Source organism: Wyeomyia smithii, chromosome 2 (assembly GCF_029784165.1).
Source record: "Wyeomyia smithii strain HCP4-BCI-WySm-NY-G18 chromosome 2, ASM2978416v1, whole genome shotgun sequence".
Taxonomy (NCBI): domain Eukaryota; kingdom Metazoa; phylum Arthropoda; class Insecta; order Diptera; family Culicidae; genus Wyeomyia; species Wyeomyia smithii.
The window spans coordinates 68,270,964-68,290,371 of NC_073695.1; the positions used below are offsets into that span (position 1 = coordinate 68,270,964).

Consider the following 19,408-nt stretch of genomic DNA (forward strand, 5'->3'; position numbering starts at 1 on the left):
GAATCACGCTCGGTTTTCTTACGTTTTTCAATCCGATTTTATCACGTTTCCCCAAAAAGAATTCTAAATCAAGAAAATTATACTTTCAGTTGTATAGAGCGTGCATTGAAAATGCAATTCTTATTCGTGTTTTGTGACCATATTGCATGTGTTTAGTTTTATGAGCTCAATTAAATTGCTCATTTCTCTGGACAGGTCAAAAAGTGTAATTTGAAACTAAAAATCATTTAAATTAATTGAAACTTACCATTCATTCGAAGTTTATCACATCAATATATTTGGGGGGACGGTTGCCTAATGGCAATATCAAAACGATGAAAAATCGCGACGGAGCAAACCAAAAAAGCGTGTGGTCTAGGCGAGCTGTTGATTTCAAGAGTACTTTATTAACTAGTGTGAGTAACAATGTAACCCGGACGAACACATAAGATTCGCATGGATTCCCTAGGACTCCTCACATTAGAATCGTGAAGCGTCCTAGATAAGGAATCCTGAAAAAAGAATCCTCGAGAATGCCCAGTCTATAGGGCTAGGATTCCTGAATGAGAATCGTGTAATGAGAATCCTTCAGATTCCCCAGGATTCCTAACATAGAAATCGTGAAGCATCCTTGATGAGGAATTCTGAAAAAGGAATTCTCAGGAATGCGCTGTCTATGGGGCTAGGATTTTTGAAGGAGAATCGTGTTATGAGAATTCTTAGGATACGAAACTTTCACTTCAACCGTTATGTGCTCGACGGGGTTCTTGGGTACCCCAAATTAAAGTATAACTTTTGCAATTTTCATTCGATACTTGATACTTGATTTGCTACTTGTAGCACCAAAAGATTTAGTAACTTATCTACTTTCAAATCAGCGTTAGCAGTACCCCGAAAAATTCTCTCATAGCCACATATCCGGTTTGTCAGGGATATATTCCGGAACTGGGGAATTGTATGTATATTTGAACAAAATCTTTCAATTAATGGTTCAAAGTTCTTAAAATTACTTCCACAAGCCATTTGCTAGCTTTTGAGTGTTGAAGTAATATGGCTTTCAAATGGTCCTGTCGGAATAGACTCCAGAGGGGCTTTTATTGCCGATAGAAACCATTAAATAAAATGAAACAAGATTGAATACCATTCAAGATGAATATTTTCAAGACAAGGATGATGCGTCGAGACCGGAAAACGACCTCAGACGCCATTTGATTTCCTTAATGGTGACTTCCGGTGTCTGAAAAATCACAAAATCTGGCAGAATACCTCCAAAAATAAGTATTTCTGGAGGCGTAATGATGCCCATAGACCGGAAATCAACTCCAGGCGCCATTTTGAATTCAATATAGTGACTTCCGGTTTCTGGAAAAAGGCCTAAAATGGCCGAATATCACCCGCTATGGTTATTTCCGGAATCGGGAGGATACCCAGAGACCGGAAAACTACCCAGACGCTATTTTGAATTCCAAAATGTCGTCTGGAATCTATTTCCGGTCTCTGCGCATTATTCCGATTCCGGAAATATATATATTGGGAGGTATTCGGCCAGATATTTATATTTCCCAGAGTCTGGAAGTCACCTTTTCTGAATTCAAAGTGGTGTCTGAGGTCGTTTTCTGGTCTAGGGGCATCCACCCGGTTCCGAAAATACAAATATTGGATGGTATTAACCTTGTTTTATTTAACTGTTTCTATGGCCACCAGGAGCCACTGTGGAATCTACTCCGGATGGACCATTTCAAACGCATATCACCAAAATGGCAGTAATTTTATAAACATTGAACAAATAATTGTGAGATTCTGTTCAAATATTCATAAAATTCATAAACATATCCCCGAAATCCGGATTTCCGGAACAGGGAAAAATCTTTCGGAGCACCACTAACGCTAAATTGAAAATACATAACTTACTGAGTCTGTTGGTGCTAAGACTGTCGAAAGAGATAGAATATTGCAAAAGTTACAAGAATTTTGAATCGTGGGTACCCTTGTATTTCGATAGTTTTAACACCAAAAGATTCAGTAACTTTTCTACTTTTAAATTAACATCAGCGGTGTCCCGAAAGAGTTCTCTCTCTTTTTGAAAGTCCGGTTTTCCGGAAACTGAGGAACTTAATGAATATTTAAACAAAATCTGAAAATTGTCCAATTCCACGAAAAAACGGCCGACAATTTTATCGACTATTTTTGATTCGGCTGAAACTTTGCATAGTCGTTTATATGGAAAAAAGGTGGCATTTTGCGTTTTTTTTGCAACGCGATTTATTTTTGAGAAGCTATTTAAAAATGCTATGTAATGAAGGTTACAAATTATTATTTGTCCATAACAATTTGTGACTTCTTCGGCAAAGTTGTACATAACAATTTTTTCTCTCCGAAAAAAATATACGCTATGAATTTTTTTTATTGTTTTGAAAAAAAAGCTAAAAGACAAATTGAAAAAATAATTATCTGAAAAAGCACAAAATAACCTAAATGGCCTAATACTACAGAATATAGATATTTTCGGAATCGGGGTGTTACCCAGAGACCGAAAACTGACTCCAGACGCCATGTTGGATTCCAAAATGGCGACTACCACCCAATATGGATATTTCCGGAATCAAAGTGATGTCCAGAGACTAGAAAACGACTCTGAAAACACTGCCTATGTGGACTGCTGAAAAAGAATCTTTTTAAGAGAGAAATTTTCATTTGTTAACCATCATTACACGATTGTTTGATCATGTCAATTCCATACATAGATTTTGTATACTTCTAAAGTAAAATTACCAAGTTACAGGATTAAATTAGGAAGTAGAACACTCTGAGAAAGAAATAACTAACTTTCTCAGAAACGCAATTTGATCCAAAACGGGAGCAAGTTCACCGTCTCTCGTGTTGAGTATAATATTCTTTATGATGTTGGTTAGATTCTTCAATTTCATCTCGATAAGAGATAAACACATTACGACACGTTTTCCTCGTGAAAAACCACATTAAATACGCGAAAATCAAATCTGCGTCGAAAAACCGCGGTAATCCGAAATCTCGCGTAAGAAACATGGTACCGCGTAAAAATATCCTCGTGAAAAACCGTGTAAAAATATTCTGTCCGAATCGCAGAGACAATTTCTTTCACGATATTGTTGCCGAGTCGCAGAGATTTCTAAATTTGGATTCTTGAGGTTTTCCATAAGCGATTCGAACGGATTCTGTTCGTATCGCAGAAACGATTCCTTTCACGATTCATTTGGATTTTTGAGGATTCTTGGAAAGGTTTCCCGTATGCGATTCGAACAGATTCTGTACGTCACGCAGAAACAATTCCTCTTACGATTCCGTCACCGAGTTATAGGAATCCTGGGAATTCTCACTCAGGATTCTCAGCGTGTTAGTTAGGGAAGTATTGTGATAAATGTGCAGGGTATCAAAAATTCCAGTAGTTCCGATGTGAGATTAGACGGCTGCATTTTGTCGAAGTTGTTCGCCGCTCACGTTGGTCCAGTATTGTTTGTATCGTTACTTTGAGATTTTGCGCGGTGGAAACAGAGAAAGAATCTATCTTTGTTTGCATTGTTCGAAAAGGATCTCTATTTTCGTTGCATCATTACTAGATCCTAAATCTCACCAAGAGATAAAACAAACCTCATTAATCTTGTGATTTGTGAAACGCTTAGAACTTTTACTTGTGTTTTTTTTTAAATAAAATTGACATTGCATTTAATTATATTGACGAAAGCTCACAAAAATGCTAAAGATAAAAATAATAAACACAAACCAATTTTTTAGTTTATGACGTAGACTAGGAGAAAATATTATCATCCAGACGGGACTAGAGCGCGCAATCCGCCAAGTCTCCAGCATGATATTTTGGATGACTTTTTTTTCTTGTGTGGACTACCTATTGCGAGATATGCCCGGGTGTCTGCTGTATCACGCACTTTTATTATTATTTCATTTATTTTATTACTATTTTTGATCAGTGCTTGTGTGTAATGTGATGTAAACCTTCCTTTTACACGCTTACTGTTATACTATAGCCTCGTTCCTTCTGCCAAATATCGTCAATTATAATATTTATTTTTGTATAGAGAAAACCATGCAAAGGTATTGTAGATTTCAACGTAAAGGAAAGGGAACTGGTGGGGAGCCTGAGAATAAACCCATGCTCAAGTCCTTTCTGACATCGAATGGCCTGGTTCTACTAAGATTCGAACCTACGCCCATCCGCTTGCCAAAGCGAACTCTGTAACCTTGCGGCTACGCAGCTCCCCCATTGGCCAACTTGACTACTAGGGAAGGCCGTCAGGATGAGGAAATTTACTCTAAATCTACGTCACACCGTCTGTTTTCGTTCATCTTTCGCATTCTAGTAAAATTATATACATTTTCCGCATTACTTAACCCTCTAGTGCCCAATGCCGCCTTTAGACGGTCTTCAGTTGAACCTCTGGAGAGCTCCAATCAATACTTGAAAAATGTTTATAAAGCTTCATAGTGATTTTTTCGAAGTCCGTCTGAAAATTAACTTGGGTACTAGAGGGTTAACTATAACAATGTAATCATGAGACAGCAAATTATATTAGTTCTTCGAGTAATTTTCAGCCTAACGGAGCTCTCCTGTCAAACGCGTTCGGTGCAAAAACTCCAACCTTACCTTACCCTACCAATCAGACGAGAGCCGTAGTAGCTCGTGCTGTATCAAGAAGTTACCGCCATTTTGCTCTAGTTTGGGTTGTGTTTCGCCAGTTCCCCAGACATCTAATCACCCGCAAGCCTCCTTCGATCTGGTCGAACCTTCGTGTACGCTGCAGCTCTCTATTTCTGGTGCCGACAGGGTTGCTGAAGATAAGTGTTTTCACAGGGTTGTCGTCCGGCAACCACGACGTGACCGGCCCATCGCAATCTATTGACTATAGCGTCGCAGCTCGTGATTCATGCGCCGTCGCCATTCTACGTCATCCGTTCCGTCTGTACTCCACCGTAGATAGTCCGCAGTACCTTCCGTTCGAGCCAAGAGCGTTAAGGTTCTCCGCGAGAAACGCTGTTATCTCGATCCCGTAGAGGACTTCCGGTCTTATCATGCTTTTGTACAGTGTCAACTTCGTGCGTCGTCGCACTCGACTCGATCGAAGTGTCTTCCGTAGTGAAAAATAGGCACATTCCAGCCTGGATGCGTCTCTAGATCTCTTTGCTGGTTTGTCGGCGTTATTGTCGGCGGTCACCAGTGACCCCAAATATACGAACTCGTCGACCACCTCAAGCTCACCGCCGTCTACAGAGACTTGAGTTGGGCGGCTGATGTTGTTCTTCTTGGAGCCTCTTGCGTTTTCGACGCATTTATTCGCAGTCCGATTCGTCCGGCTTCGGCTTTCAGTCGGGCGTAAGTTTCCTCCGTCGAGATACCGCGGTAGTTGCGGCACGCCAGCTTGTCGCCCTTCTTGTAGATAGGGCAGACGACTCCCGCTATCCTCTCGTCTGGCAGTTTTTCCTCCTCCCAAATCCTGGAAATGACTCTAGCCAGCACCTCACCCTCCATGTTTAAAGAGCTCGTTCGTCAGTCCGTCTTTGCCTGCGGCTTTGTTGTTCTTCAGCTTCCCGATCCCACGAAGAACTTTATTAACATCAGGGGCTGGTACTCGCTCATCTGCTGCTAGTGCTCCTAAGTCAGTTTTTGCTCCGCTTCTGTTTACTGTATCGCTATCGAAGTACTTCTTCCGCCTGTCGACCACCTCCCAAGTAACACACAAAACAGGTAAGAAAATAAGTTACAACGAAAGTAGTCATATAAGTATACTACAACCGCAATTGAAAACTTGTGTTATTATATTGTACTTGAAGTTGTTTTTCATCAGTAGTACAACCGCATTTCGAAAAAAAGCTTTTTTTCTGATTTTGGAGATGTTTTCAATAACATGAGTTTAACAATAGCAATATACTCACTATGCCTTTTCGTAAGACATTACACCATCTAATAACAACGCTACGTACCTGCAAAGTGATTTTCCTTAGGACAAAAGTCGTAGCATTCAACGCCCAATGTAAACTTACTTGACCGAATTGATATTTAAATTATTTGAATGATTTTTTCACTAAACTTTTATTTCACTTCATTTTTTTTCACAAAAAGTGAAGTTGTTTGATCGGTGTGACATTTTCGGCAAAGTTGTAGATAATAGTTTTGCCTTTCTGAAAAAAATATAAACTCTAAAAAGAATAATTATTTTTTGAAAAGAAAGCTTGAAGAAAAATTAAAAATAATTATCTAAAAATGCTTATTTTTTAAAAGTCTAATTTTTTTATAAAAATTACAAAAGATTACCTAAACAATTCATGGAGAAATCAGGAAAAAACTTCATGATTTTTTAAAAAAAAATTATTTATTTCAATATTTTTTTTCGAGGGGCATGTATAGTTTTTTTTAAAGGAAAAAATTGTTATCTACTATTTTGCTGAAGACACTATGTCAACTAAATAAACCGTTTTGGCTATAATAATATTTTTAATTTCCTTAAGAGCACTCTATGGGGGATTAAAAATATTTTTACAGTCTGAACAATTTGTTTGATCGGCATAGTGTCTTCGACAAAGTTGTAGATAATAATTTTGTCCTTCCATGAAAAATATAAACTGTGAAAAATAACCCAAAATTTTTTTCAAAATAATATAACTTATTTTCCTTCATTTCTCCATGAATTGTTTAGGTAATCTTTTGTAGTTTGTATAAAACAAAATAGATTTTTAAAAAATGAGCTTTTTTAGATAAGCAATTTTTAATATTTATTTTAACTTATTTTCACAAAAAAAAAATATTTTTCTTAAAGTGTATATTTTTTTCTGAAAGACAAAATTATTATCTACAACTTTTCCGAAGACGTCAAACCGATCAAACAAACAAATTTAGCCCTAAAAATATTTGTAATTGTCAATACCTTTCCAAAATAACATTTTTCATTAGCTTCTCAAAAATAATTCGTGTTCCAAAATATTAAACAAATAGCACAAAATGGCATCTTTTGCCGATAGAAATGTCTTTGCAAAGTTTCAACTAAATCAAAAATGACTATTTGAAAAAAAAATATTAAAAAGGGACATTTTAAGTGGAACTGCTCATTAATGTTAACTTTATTTGACGAAATTGTTTGTTTTGTTATAACAAAGAGCATTGTAGAACATCGAAAAGTTGTAGATAATCACTATTAAATGTTATATTGGAAAAAAAAAAGATTTTTAGTGGCAATGTTTCGAAAACTCCGCAGAAGTCCATTCAAGTAGGCAAATTGGAGTATGGTGTCTTCGACAAAGCTGTTTCTTATAGAATATGCTACAACTTTGCCGAACAAAAGGAATTTTTCTATGCAAAAATAAAAAGATTAAAATTTGTTTCTCAATTTTGGGTGGAATAACCACAAAATGGCAACTTCTGTAAAATGGAGAATAATAAATGGAACAACTTTTTTGAAGACACTACGGCTCTAAAATCAATTTTTGTGGGTCAAAATAATTTCGATCACGTTTTTGCAGCTTTGAAAACAGTGTGCATCTGTGCACGACGATGGTACGTCATTTTTGGAGAACCAAAACCAACCTTAAGTGATCGAAAATCATCCAATATAGGTATTTTCGGAATCAGGAAGATGCCCAGAAATTCAAGGTGGCGACTACTGATGTCTGGAATACTGCCATTTGGTCAAATACTACCCAATACGGATATTTCAGGAATTGGGATGATGCTCAGAGGCCTTCAATCAACTCCAGACGTCATTTTGAAATTCGAAATGGTGAATTCTAGTTTCTGTGAATTAAGTAGGGTAGAATTACCTTGGATGGACCACTTTCTTCAGTGAACCACTCTTTTGATGTAAATTAGAATTCACAAATGTTGCTCATAATTCTGATGCAAATCAACAGGATAAAATGTTTCCCGTTGAAAATTTTTTTGAAACCCCTCGAGTTTTCGCACAAATTGAGTTAATCTGACTGGTGGTCCCCTAAAGGACGTGAAAAAGATGTTGTATTGAAAATGACAATCGAGTTATTAAAATGTTCAATATTATTGTTAATAAAGCTTTCAAGTAGTCAACAATTAGAAGGAAAGTTAATACCAGAGAACATTCTAGCATTCAAGGTTTGAATGCAAAAACAAACGTTACGTGGTCCTACCTCTGTGGTTTTATCATCATCGATTGTTTATGAAATGTGATGTTTCGAGAAATTGGGTTAATCTGACGGGTGGTCCACTATAGAACAGGGGTCCACTATAGATTAATTTATGCTAATTGAATCTAACAAAGGCCCTCAGTGACTCGTAGGGAAGAACTATCTAGGATGACCCAACTCCTTTAGTGGACCACCCTGATTAAAAACTGTTCATTCTCTTGATATAAGGTCAGAATTTATAAATATTTCTTATGAAGATTAGCTGAATAAGATGTTTCCTGGTGTTTTTTCTTTGTCTGAAAATCCTCAGAGTTTTCGAATAAATTGAGGTAATCTGACCGGTGGTCCACAAATGGACGTGGTCCATCCGAAGTAGTTTTACCCTATAAAATAACGAAAGAGGGTCAGTATACGCTGCTCATGCCAATATATGTACCTAAAATAAGGCAAAACTACCTTGGATGAACCACTTCCTACAGAGGACAACCCTGACTAAAAACTGTTTATTCTTTCGAGATAGGGTACATTGAACTAGAGTGGATTCCTTTTCTATATAAATCTTCAGTGGACCACCCTTAAGATTAATTCAATTTCTCTTAACATAAGTCGGAGTTTATAAAAATTATTGTGATGCAGATTGACAGGATAAAATGTTTCCCGATGAAATTTCTCTGAAAATCCTCAGAGCTTTCGCATAAATTGAGTTAATCAGACGGTTGGTCCACTAAAGGACGTGGTCCATACTGGTTGTTTTACCCTATCATGCATAAATTGCCTAGTGAAGATTATTAACTTGATAATAGAATCCAACAAACCTTAGCGTTTCCTATTAAATGGTTCCCGTCAAGATTTTGCAAATCATCTGATAAATTAACCTTCAGTGAACCCCTTTCCCGAAGTGGACCACCAGACAGATGACCTCAATTTAAGCGAAAATTTTAGGGATTTTCAGAAACCTTTCATCGGAAAACATCTTATTCAGCCAATCTGGTTCACAAACATTCATAAGTTCCGATTTATGTCAAAAGAAATTGAGTTGATTTGGTCCACAGTAGGTTAATAAAGCAAAATGGTCCACTATAAGTAAATCAACCCTAATATAAAATCAAGGAAAACTTCACAAAGTGTCAACAATTTAATGGGTAAATTAACCTTTGCTTTATTAACTAACAGTGGACAACTCGCCAGATTAATTCAATTTTTCGTAACATTGATCGGGATATACAATTTTTTGTGATGCAGATTGTCTAGATAAGATGTTTTCCGATAGAATTTTTCTGAAAATCCCTCGACTTAAACAATTAAACAATGAGTTTGTTATATGGTAAGATTTTAACTTTGACTTTTTTGCTGTTTTACAGGCGGAAGCAACTTTTCAATGGAGTTTGAAGGTAGGTATTATTGCAAACAAAGATAGCTTGAATAGAGATATCTTCAACATTAGATCGCTAACTTTCGCATTTTTTGGTAATCAACTTTCGGTTCCGAATATTTACGTACATCTATTGAGTTTTTCTTTTAAAAATCTGCAAACGAAGCTTAAAGTTGAAATTTTTAAGTATGTAATAAAAGCTCGAAAATTGACAATCTTAACTGACGAATATTCGACAAACTGAACCAAGGTTCTGAAACCGAAAACTAAAGTTTCAAAGTCTTAAGCGCGTGGTTGTGAGTTGATAATCAATACTCTAAAATCAACAGCTGACAGTGAAAATTCCAGAGTCGTCAAACAATATAAAGTTGAAAATCAAGGGTAGATTCTTCAAATAAAGTCTTCTCATCGTGTCTATAATAAGGGAACACAGACTCCACTGTAGCAACTATTGATGCATAGTTCTCCTAAATTCCGCAAACAGAAATTCTCTTCCGCATCCTAGTTCAGAGTCTAAGATAATTGTAGGTGAATACCAGTGTGGTTTTTCAAACGGGACGATCTGCAACACACCAGATGTTAGCCTTGAGACAGATCCTCCACAAATGTCTAGAACATAACTGGTAGGAACATCATCTGTTTATGAACTTCGAGGCGGCGTACAATTCAGTTCAACGCAACGAGCTGTGGCAGATTGTGCTAAGACATGCTTCAAGGCTTCGCTAGGTAGACTTAAGGGGTAATATCCACCAAATGCTCATGAAACAGGGCTTTCTTTATGATTTTTTAAAAGCACATTTGAGATGTAAGGTATATAAATAATAAATCATTGGATTAAGCAACTCTTGAAAAATAGAAAAAGAAAGTTCATTGCTAATTTTATTTACAAAATGGCGGCTGTGCAGCGATTGCCGTGAATTGCTTTTTTTTAAGTTCTTCCGCGGCGAGCAGTAGAAGTCGTGCCCAACTCCACCTACAACCAAAACAATTTTTTTCTTTATCTACATAAGTGTCGCTAGTGAAGTACACATGATTATATTTTTAGATTTTTTTTTCGGAAAATGGCAACGGTTGAAAAAAAAAATTTTTTTTTCGACGAAGAAACGACTTTAATTGTTTATAACTTTTGTTGTTGTTAATCAATCGCTTAAATCGTGTGTTCTTCGCTAGATAACCCAATGAAGAAGCTACAGTTAAAATTTCAAGTCAATCGGATGTAAACTTTTTCAGTTCTACTGCTCGCCGATTTTGAAAACATGGTACGCGTTTAAAAAACGCGTTTAAAGTTTCAAAATGCTATAAATCCTGAGAATCGCAATAATAAAGCCCCTAATAATTTTTTAACCTACAGTCAGCTATCCCTGCGCCGTAAAGTTGTCCTTCCTGGGCCTTATTTTCATCTTCTTCCTTTTCTTATCTGATGTAAGGCTGCATCGTGCCTCTTTCGCAATATCGGGCATGCGATGCTCAACGACTTTGACGCGGTTGACGTCCAATCCCACGCAAAACTCAAACTTATCACTTATATTTAAGTACTTTTGAATATATGTCACAGTTAAAAAGTATAGAAAAACTCAAATAGACACCATACACAACGAGAATGGCTGAACGACTAAACAAAGGGAAATTGTGAGTGAACACGTGCTGTAGAGACGCTGTAATGGTCGAAACTTCATGCAGCGACCTATATACTTCAAATTTGAAACACGATATCCGTATCCAAATCAAGATTGAAATTGAATTGTTTTGAGGCTGTCTTTTGTATCAAATTGTACTAAAATATCTTAATTTAGACATTGGCTACGAAGAGCCACTATAGTATAACAGTTGAAATAACAATTTTCTGCATTTCACGATACTTAAGCGAAAAATTATATCAAAAAAGGTTAATTGTGTTTGTCAATGCCATTTCTTGACAACTGACAACATAGCAAATTTTTTATTTAGTTCCGAATGATTTTCAATGATAAATAAATTCTACATGAGGTGATTTATTTGCAATTATATATGAAAATTTTAATCGCTATACTACTAGCCACACACGCTTTATAGCAAGCCACACACGCTATAAACATGAACAGACACGCTATATAGCAAGCCACGCACGCTATAGACATGCACACGCTATATAGCAAACCATGCACGCTATATAGCACGCTATATGCTATAAACACACGCTATACAGCTAGCCACGCATGCTATACAGCAAGCCACACACGCTATATAGCAAGCCGCTATATAGCAAACCACACACGCTTTACAGCAGCACACCTTTTATAGCTAGCGACACATATGTGCACACACCCTACACGCAAAAGTTGGAGTGTGCGTAACCAAATCATTTATGAGCGATATTAGCGCATTTACTGATTAAAAATAGAACCAGTACAACGCATGCGCGTTGGGCATAACGCATCTGATGCTCTAGCGTATTTTGAATGTATTACGCAGCTCCAAACCACTACACTTATAAAGCATCAGCCGATGTTCAGAAGGTTGGCATCGTTAAAACAGTGCAACCAGCAATCAATACTGATAAGTTGGGTACTGACTCCATTGAAAAAATTATTGCCTGAACGATTCACTTCCATGGACCAGATCATTTGAAAACATCATTCAATCATTAACAATAAACAAAAACATGAGATTCGTCCAAAACATTTTGCACTTAATTATGACTCTGGTTTCATTCACATGCATTCGGTTCTGCGTTACTGGCACCAGCGTCAATAACTTCCGCGGCAACAAGGCCCGCTATTGGCTGTTTCGATTGCTGACGATTTTTAGGGATGCACGAGCCGTTGATACGCACCGGCTCGCAAAAGCAAAGAACGGTTTTTGAGCGCCTCGAAACTGATCGTTCGCCCGAAGCCGAAGTTTACCGAGACATTACGATTTTTGTGTATATGATACATATTCTGATTTTGATCTCTGTCAATGTATTACTTGTACAACTTTTGCGTTATGTGTATCACGCATTGGTTGTGCGAAGTCAGAGCAAATTCTGTGCGAATTGAAAGGACACATTGGATGATTAAAGCTTGAACTTTTGCGTGCATATATACATACGCAGGATGATGGTGGCTTCTCAGACCACCTGGCGGTGCGAGTCTCTTTCAGTTTCGGGTTGTATTCATCCAACTATATCTGAATTGGACTACCGCTGGTGGAGTCCAACTTAGATCGAAGGCAAGCCGAACTGAAAGAGGTAGAAACTGCAGCTAACCACTACACCGCCGCTGTTGCCCGCTGCTGATCCACACTTCCTTCGCCTACTGCCATCGATGTTGATGTCCGCTGCTGCTGCCTGCTGCTAGTAAACTGATAAACTTGAGGAGAAACAGTCCCTTATATAGCCTAAAGAGTGCATTCCCGGCTAACTAGGTACTCTATTCTGTCGTCCTTTTTAGGCAAAGGCAGCAAGCGACCAATCAAAAGTCGATATTTGCATTTCGACAATGTTCAACAATTTTCAATAGTACAATAGTTCGAACAACCAGATTACAATTTTCTGCATTTGGACGGGTGCTTAAATGGTTTTCCAATCGATTGCTGCAAAAATGACAGAAATCGATTGGAAACTGACTGAGTTTAAAACGTTTGAAATTTGACAGTTTTCGTGACGCTTTCGATGCTTTCGGTTTTGAAATTGAATCCCTTTATATGTTGCCGTAAGACGTATTCTACGTCAAAAAAGTGCATCGCCAAAATAAACGAAAAATGTGATTTTGGAGCATAAAAGTTGTTCGGTAAAAATTGATTCAAACGAACTTTGAGTTTAGATCAGTACTCGGATGATGAAGATTTCGATTCTAGGATAGTTTTAGCATGATTTAAGCCAATAAAAAAGATCGATGATCGATTTGTAAAATCAGACGAAAAAAATGTAAATTATGTCTAATGATTTGAGTTTGACTCCGAGACCTGTGCGCATGAGGAATTCTACCGCTATATGAGAAGAACCGTTCATTGCATGGATAATTCTACAAGCGAAGATATCATTCCAATTAGTGAGGGAATCACTGCACGTGCCATTCAATTACATTCTGTTCCCTATGATCTTGACAACGGAACCAATCGTTCGTGCTGCATTCCATGGCATGTCAGACATATGCACATTTCTCCAAGGATTTCTGCAGAATTGTTGAACGGAAAGCTGTGCACTCTCCGGAATGCACTCTCCGCTGCATCCTTCTATCTATGGTATACGTACCTTTTCGCACATTCGTTTTCACCCCTTTGCCGATAGATATTTGAGCTCACAGGAACTGAAATGGAAACAAAAGTAATATGCTGCTATGTGCAACGTATGAATAACTTTGCAAACCAGATTTCGACAGGAATCTAATTCGGACATGTTTGATTGTTCACCGCTGAATAATAATCGGGAGATCAATTCACTACATTTTGGTATGAACGAATTTGCTCTTGTCAATTTGCTAAGCAATTGTCCATGCAGAAGAAATTCGTCGGTTGAAGGATCTTCACTCACTTTAAGAATGATTGAAAAGGAAAAGTTTGCTGCAAATGCAACAATGCAAGTACGTAATACAACAAACAGCCTTGAATAATTTATAATTTTACGTTAGCATAGCGTTCGTGTCTTGCATATCACCGGTCAGTAATTTTCTATACAGCCAAACGTTTCTAAATTACACTCCCACCACAATCATGGATCTCCCACAATTACGGATCACTTTTGTGTCTCATGTTAACTCATGTTTAACTCAGTTAAACTAACGGTTCGAATGCATGTAACATTTTTGCAGTAAAATATGCCATATTTGCTAGCTTCAAACACAGAAAACATCGTTCTTATTCCTAGATTGATGTGTTTTTTATAGGTGTGAAATATTGCCTTCCAGAATCTATCAAAATATTTGTCGTTTTTCTCAATCAGCGTAAGTAGCACGCTCATCATTCATAAGGTTCATATGTCATATAATCGCTAATTTTCGTGCAAAAAATAACTCATACACAAAGATCAAGGTAAGTTCTTCACGGTTTATCAAAATGTTGATGGTTGATAACGATTTTTCTGTAATACTAGTTATTTTCTAAGTGTTCCATAATAGGGATCGAGACAAGATAGTTCTCTATAAATATGGATCACTCCGATTCAAATGTGATTTTCACCAATTAAAACACCCTTTCATCTTCTATTGAGCTCTAAACGGAAGCTAAACAGTGCTAAGCCTGTGAAAATATTATTTCCAAGGCACGAGGGACAGGAAAGCTACGTAAAGCAGGAAAATGTTATGATGTACCTATACAATGGTTCATTGCTACCTTCGGGAGCGACAGACGTGGACTCTCGATCTAACTGCAACCTCAAAAGCCACATAAAATGTGGCCAGGCCATGCGGGATCTTTAATACGACTTGAAATATGTTATATCTTCAAATTACATGATTTGAATAAGATATATTGAATGAATTCGTTGCCAAAAACTGTTTTTATTATGCTGGTCCATAATATGATGTGAAATGTCTCATAATCAGAACCGCTCTCATAAGTGATCCATAATTGTGTATTTGGTGAGTTATGAAATAAACATACTTTCTGAGAAATATTCACAAAACATGGAAAGAAACACTCAATGAAGTGAAAGATTACATATTTCGCAAAAGTTGGTGTCTGAGTAACTTTTACTTGCTTTCAATTCACACAAGTCTCGCGCAAATCGCAAAATGTAAACAAACGAACTTTTAATGTTATGTTAACATGCAACATAAAAGATGAAAGAGCTCATTTGATAAAATTTGCGAAAATTAGCTTTTAAACACTTTTTAACAATTTTGACAAAATGACCGAACTACCCTGCTTACACTTTTTTACTTACACCCTTTTGCTAGCAATCCGACGAAATTGCGAAACGAATTGCCATCTCAGGTACACCCCCATAAAATCGACGAAACCGACGCGAAATAAAAACATTGCTCGACCATAAGTTACACCATTTTGACCTTGTTTATGTTTTACTCGACGTAAATGGATTTTGAAGACACCGAACGACGCAAACAAAATGACGTATATAACGAACGATTTTCAATCTGGCGAACCTCACACAACATTTTGACGTAATTTGACGTGAATTTTGACGCTCACAGCATACCGTTACGTTACGTAGACGTGTGTCAAACACTAGTTGACATTATGACTTATGAAAAGGGCGTATTTACGTTTGATTGAAGCAAAGCGTTGTATACTTTATTTTTGCTAAAAACTCATTTATTCTCAAACATAATTAGAATCTTCAGGGCAGTAATGTGAAACATTAGTAAGAAGTACTGTTTAGAAGTATCCATTAAAATAAATATTGTTTCGTTTTGAAATAGGATGTTGAGTGAAAACTTTCAAAGTTGAATTTCTCAGTTCGATGGAAATGTTAGATTGGTCAATTTGAAAAATACACGAGAAGTGTTGATCTGATATCGCTCAAACGCACAGTGGGACGGATTCAAAAAGAAGCGGACATAAGCTTCTACGAAGAAACTATCTGTTCTCTGATGTTGGTGTCTTATTATTTATTTCGTCTTCGATATAAAATAAAACATCGCGAAGACCATATAACTTATCTACTAATTCTTAGTCTAAACAAATATTTCGACACATAAAAATCAAATATATCTGACACATTGTTGAAACAGTTACAGTATACATCGATCGGGTTATTCATTCCATGGAGAGTACGGTAATTCAGCATATCAACGGCTCTCATACGATGGGAGGTTTATCATATCTCTCCAATTTAGAGACCGACGAACATATCAAAGAAAGTGTTTCATACTCGTTCGATCCGGTACATGTGCACTGCATGGTAGAATGCTCATACTTGCACCGCATATTCTAGGACACTGCGCACAAACGAGCAATATAGTGTCTTCAGAGCAAAGATGTTATCAACGAATTTCGAGTTTCGTTCCAGAAATCTCAGTAGAGAGTATTCTTTTGCCGTGACAGCAAAAATTGTGCTCAGTAGAGCTCAATTTGCTGTCGATTGAAACTCCTAGATCCTTCACAGTGTTCGTAGTGTCAAACTTGTTGAGGCCATTCTGTACTCGAAAGTAATCGGAGCCCGTGACCGCCTGAATGAAATCGTGCAACATTTGTTCACGTTGGCTTTCATACCGTTTAAACCACACAATTCCAAAAGCCTGTAGATATTCATTAGGAGCGCACAACAATCCACTTTCGTTGTGACTATACTGTAAAATTTAAGGCCATCAGCGTACAACATTTTTTGAGATTTCGGCTTCGTACACAGATCATCAATGAACATAACCACAAAGGGCCCACAATACTACCTTGAACTCCTGAAAGAATTTTGAATGGCGTACAGAACGTTTCCCCTTCCTCTACCGAAGAATTATGTCCGGAAAGATATAAAATAATCCATTGCTAATACTTTTCAACAGCTGAAGTGTGTGGCGATTTTTCGAATGCTTTGGCAAAGTCAATGTATACCACGTCAACTTTCTGCCGTTTTTCCATTCTGTTCACAAAAGTTGAAACGTAGCTTAACAAATTTGTTGTTGTAGAGCGCTTTTGAACGAACCCATGCTGATAAGTTGAAATTGTATGTTTGACGGATTGGTAGAGCACTTCGTGCACCATGCTTTCGAACAGTTTTGGTGGACAGCTTAGTATGGATATTCCGCGATAATTTTCCACATCGTTGATCGAACCAGATTCATGAATCGGTATGATCGAAGCAGATTTACAAACAGTAGGAAAGTTTTTCTCACTCAAAGATCGGTGGAAAAGTATACTTACAGGCAGGCTCAGAAAACTTGCACAAAGTTTGAATACGAAAAGAGGTAATTGATCAGGTCCAAGGCGGTTCGATCCGTCTATGGATTGCAGCTTAAGCAGGACTTCATTTGATGAAAAGTTCAACCGAGGCATGTCCAGGTCATATTGTGGAATATTATTCGATATGTTTCATTCAAAGGTGGTAAGTTATTACTTGAATCACTCTAAAAGAAAGACGAGAACATATTCGCTGTACCAGTGGCGTAGAGACACTCGTTCCCTGAATACGAGTGTTTTGTGGAATCCCTTTCATTGATTTTCGATTGTTGATGAGTTTCCAAAACGAAAGCTGTTTTTGTGGGAAATTTTTCACTAGACAAATTGATGCACCATTCTCTCCCAACTCAACATCCATGTGCCTGCGAGAAACCTTAGATCATGGGGCTTTCTCTGACTTGACTACCGACGTACAAACTATGACCAGAACGAGCCTACTAAAATAGAACACGTCTTGATAGCTTGGTTGTACAACAAGATCTGTGGTATATTTCTCCTTTATACCTTTACACGCTCAGATGTTCTAATCTGGATCTCATTCTCATTTGATCTCTCACTCTCTTCACAAGCTTGTTGGATTTAACGTCATTGCGGATCGCCATTTGCCGATGACACGGGATTACGCTTGCTCTGTTATTAATTCCTCACACACTGCAAGTTTGCTTGCTTGCATATATGACTAGTGAAAATACGCTACCAGCACACGCACATCTAACTATTAGCAGTGCCCAAACAATTTTCCGCGTTTCGATTGACGCACAGCTGATTTTTCGATAAGAAGAAAAGCTGTAAGAAGGCAAGAAATTCGTGGAAAGCATTTCAGAGCGAACAATTTTCGTGACGCTGTGTTCGGTTTTTCAAATTTTCCCCCTGTGCAGCTGCTGTAAGACATAATTCTACGTCAGAAACTCATTACCAAATTTCGTGTAAATGCTGCTTGCCTCGTATCTCAGGTCGTTCAACACAGTTTACAAGAGTGTCTTTTTCACGTAAACAAGCCCAACGAAAGCAAAATAGGATATAAAATTCATAGTCACGTGGATGATGTAAACTTTAACGAACGAAGGGCAAATTACTATTCTCAATGCCTAACTGAATTTGTTAAAACCTAAGTACAGTGTAGAAACAACAAGTTAATGTAAAGAAAATTTATGCTTGGGGAGAACTAGTATTTTATTACCCGGCATGCCTTTACTTTTATTATCATAAAATCTTGGAGGTTATAAGGTAGACAGTTTTATTTGTAAACTGGAGCAGAAAATCCTTTAGACTTTATTTGTTTGTTGTATCGTTTGATTTCCTCCATTCCAGTATACCTGGGTAAACTTTCTTCAGTTATTTTAAATTCATGTAGTAATCTAATGATTGAGGAATTAAATAATTACTTTGAAACTCAAATATGAGCAATTCTCGCTGAAACTAGGCCACTAGGTGCACTAGGTCTTCCAAATTTGATATAAATGCACATAGTTATTAGGAATAGAGAAAAAATGATAATGCCATTTTTGTTTGATCGAATTTGTTGACCCCTTGGTCACCAAGGGGCGGAACAGTTTTCAGAAAAGTTGAAATTTTAGCAGTTCTTGACGTATTATTTGAGCTATATCTCTAAAATTCGTTATGTAAGGTACTACAAGTAGCACTTTTCTGTAAAGAAATTTGAAGTGATCAGAATTTAGGCCGCCATCTTGAATTTGGCCGCCATCTTGGATTATATCCGAAAAATGCAATTTTGACCGTGTTCGCAACTACCGATTTTTGATCTGAGACCAGCATTGGAAAGCTGAGAAAATATGCTATAAGATGCAAGAAAAAAATTTGGTGAGCATTAGTGTTAACCCATCAATTGAATCTATTTTCTAAGCTGAGTTTCAAATATTCATCGTACATCGCGCGATCAACGTAGTAACCTGTCTACTGAGACCAAGTGGATGCACATTAGGGTGTCTCAAAAAACATCGATGTTGAAAAGGTCAAGGTGCTCAGCCCTAAATTGAAAGATAATATTATTTATAGCATTTTTGTAGAACATTTCGACTTTCTAAAAAATTGTTTCCAGGTTGCCCAAACGTGATTTATGAAAAAATGACTTTTTTAAGCTAC

The 19,408-nt window shown here is 37.2% G+C and overlaps 1 protein-coding gene across 1 annotated transcript in view; it reads left to right on the top strand.

The window, feature by feature from the left end:
- Positions 1 to 19,408, top strand: part of LOC129725269 (uncharacterized) — a 624,604-nt gene that overhangs the window by 179,815 nt on the left and 425,381 nt on the right. Inside the window, exon 2 of the mRNA XM_055680865.1 lies at positions 9,483 to 9,512. The gene's annotated coding sequence lies outside the window, so the exon portion shown is untranslated. The remainder of the gene's footprint in view (positions 1 to 9,482; positions 9,513 to 19,408) is intronic.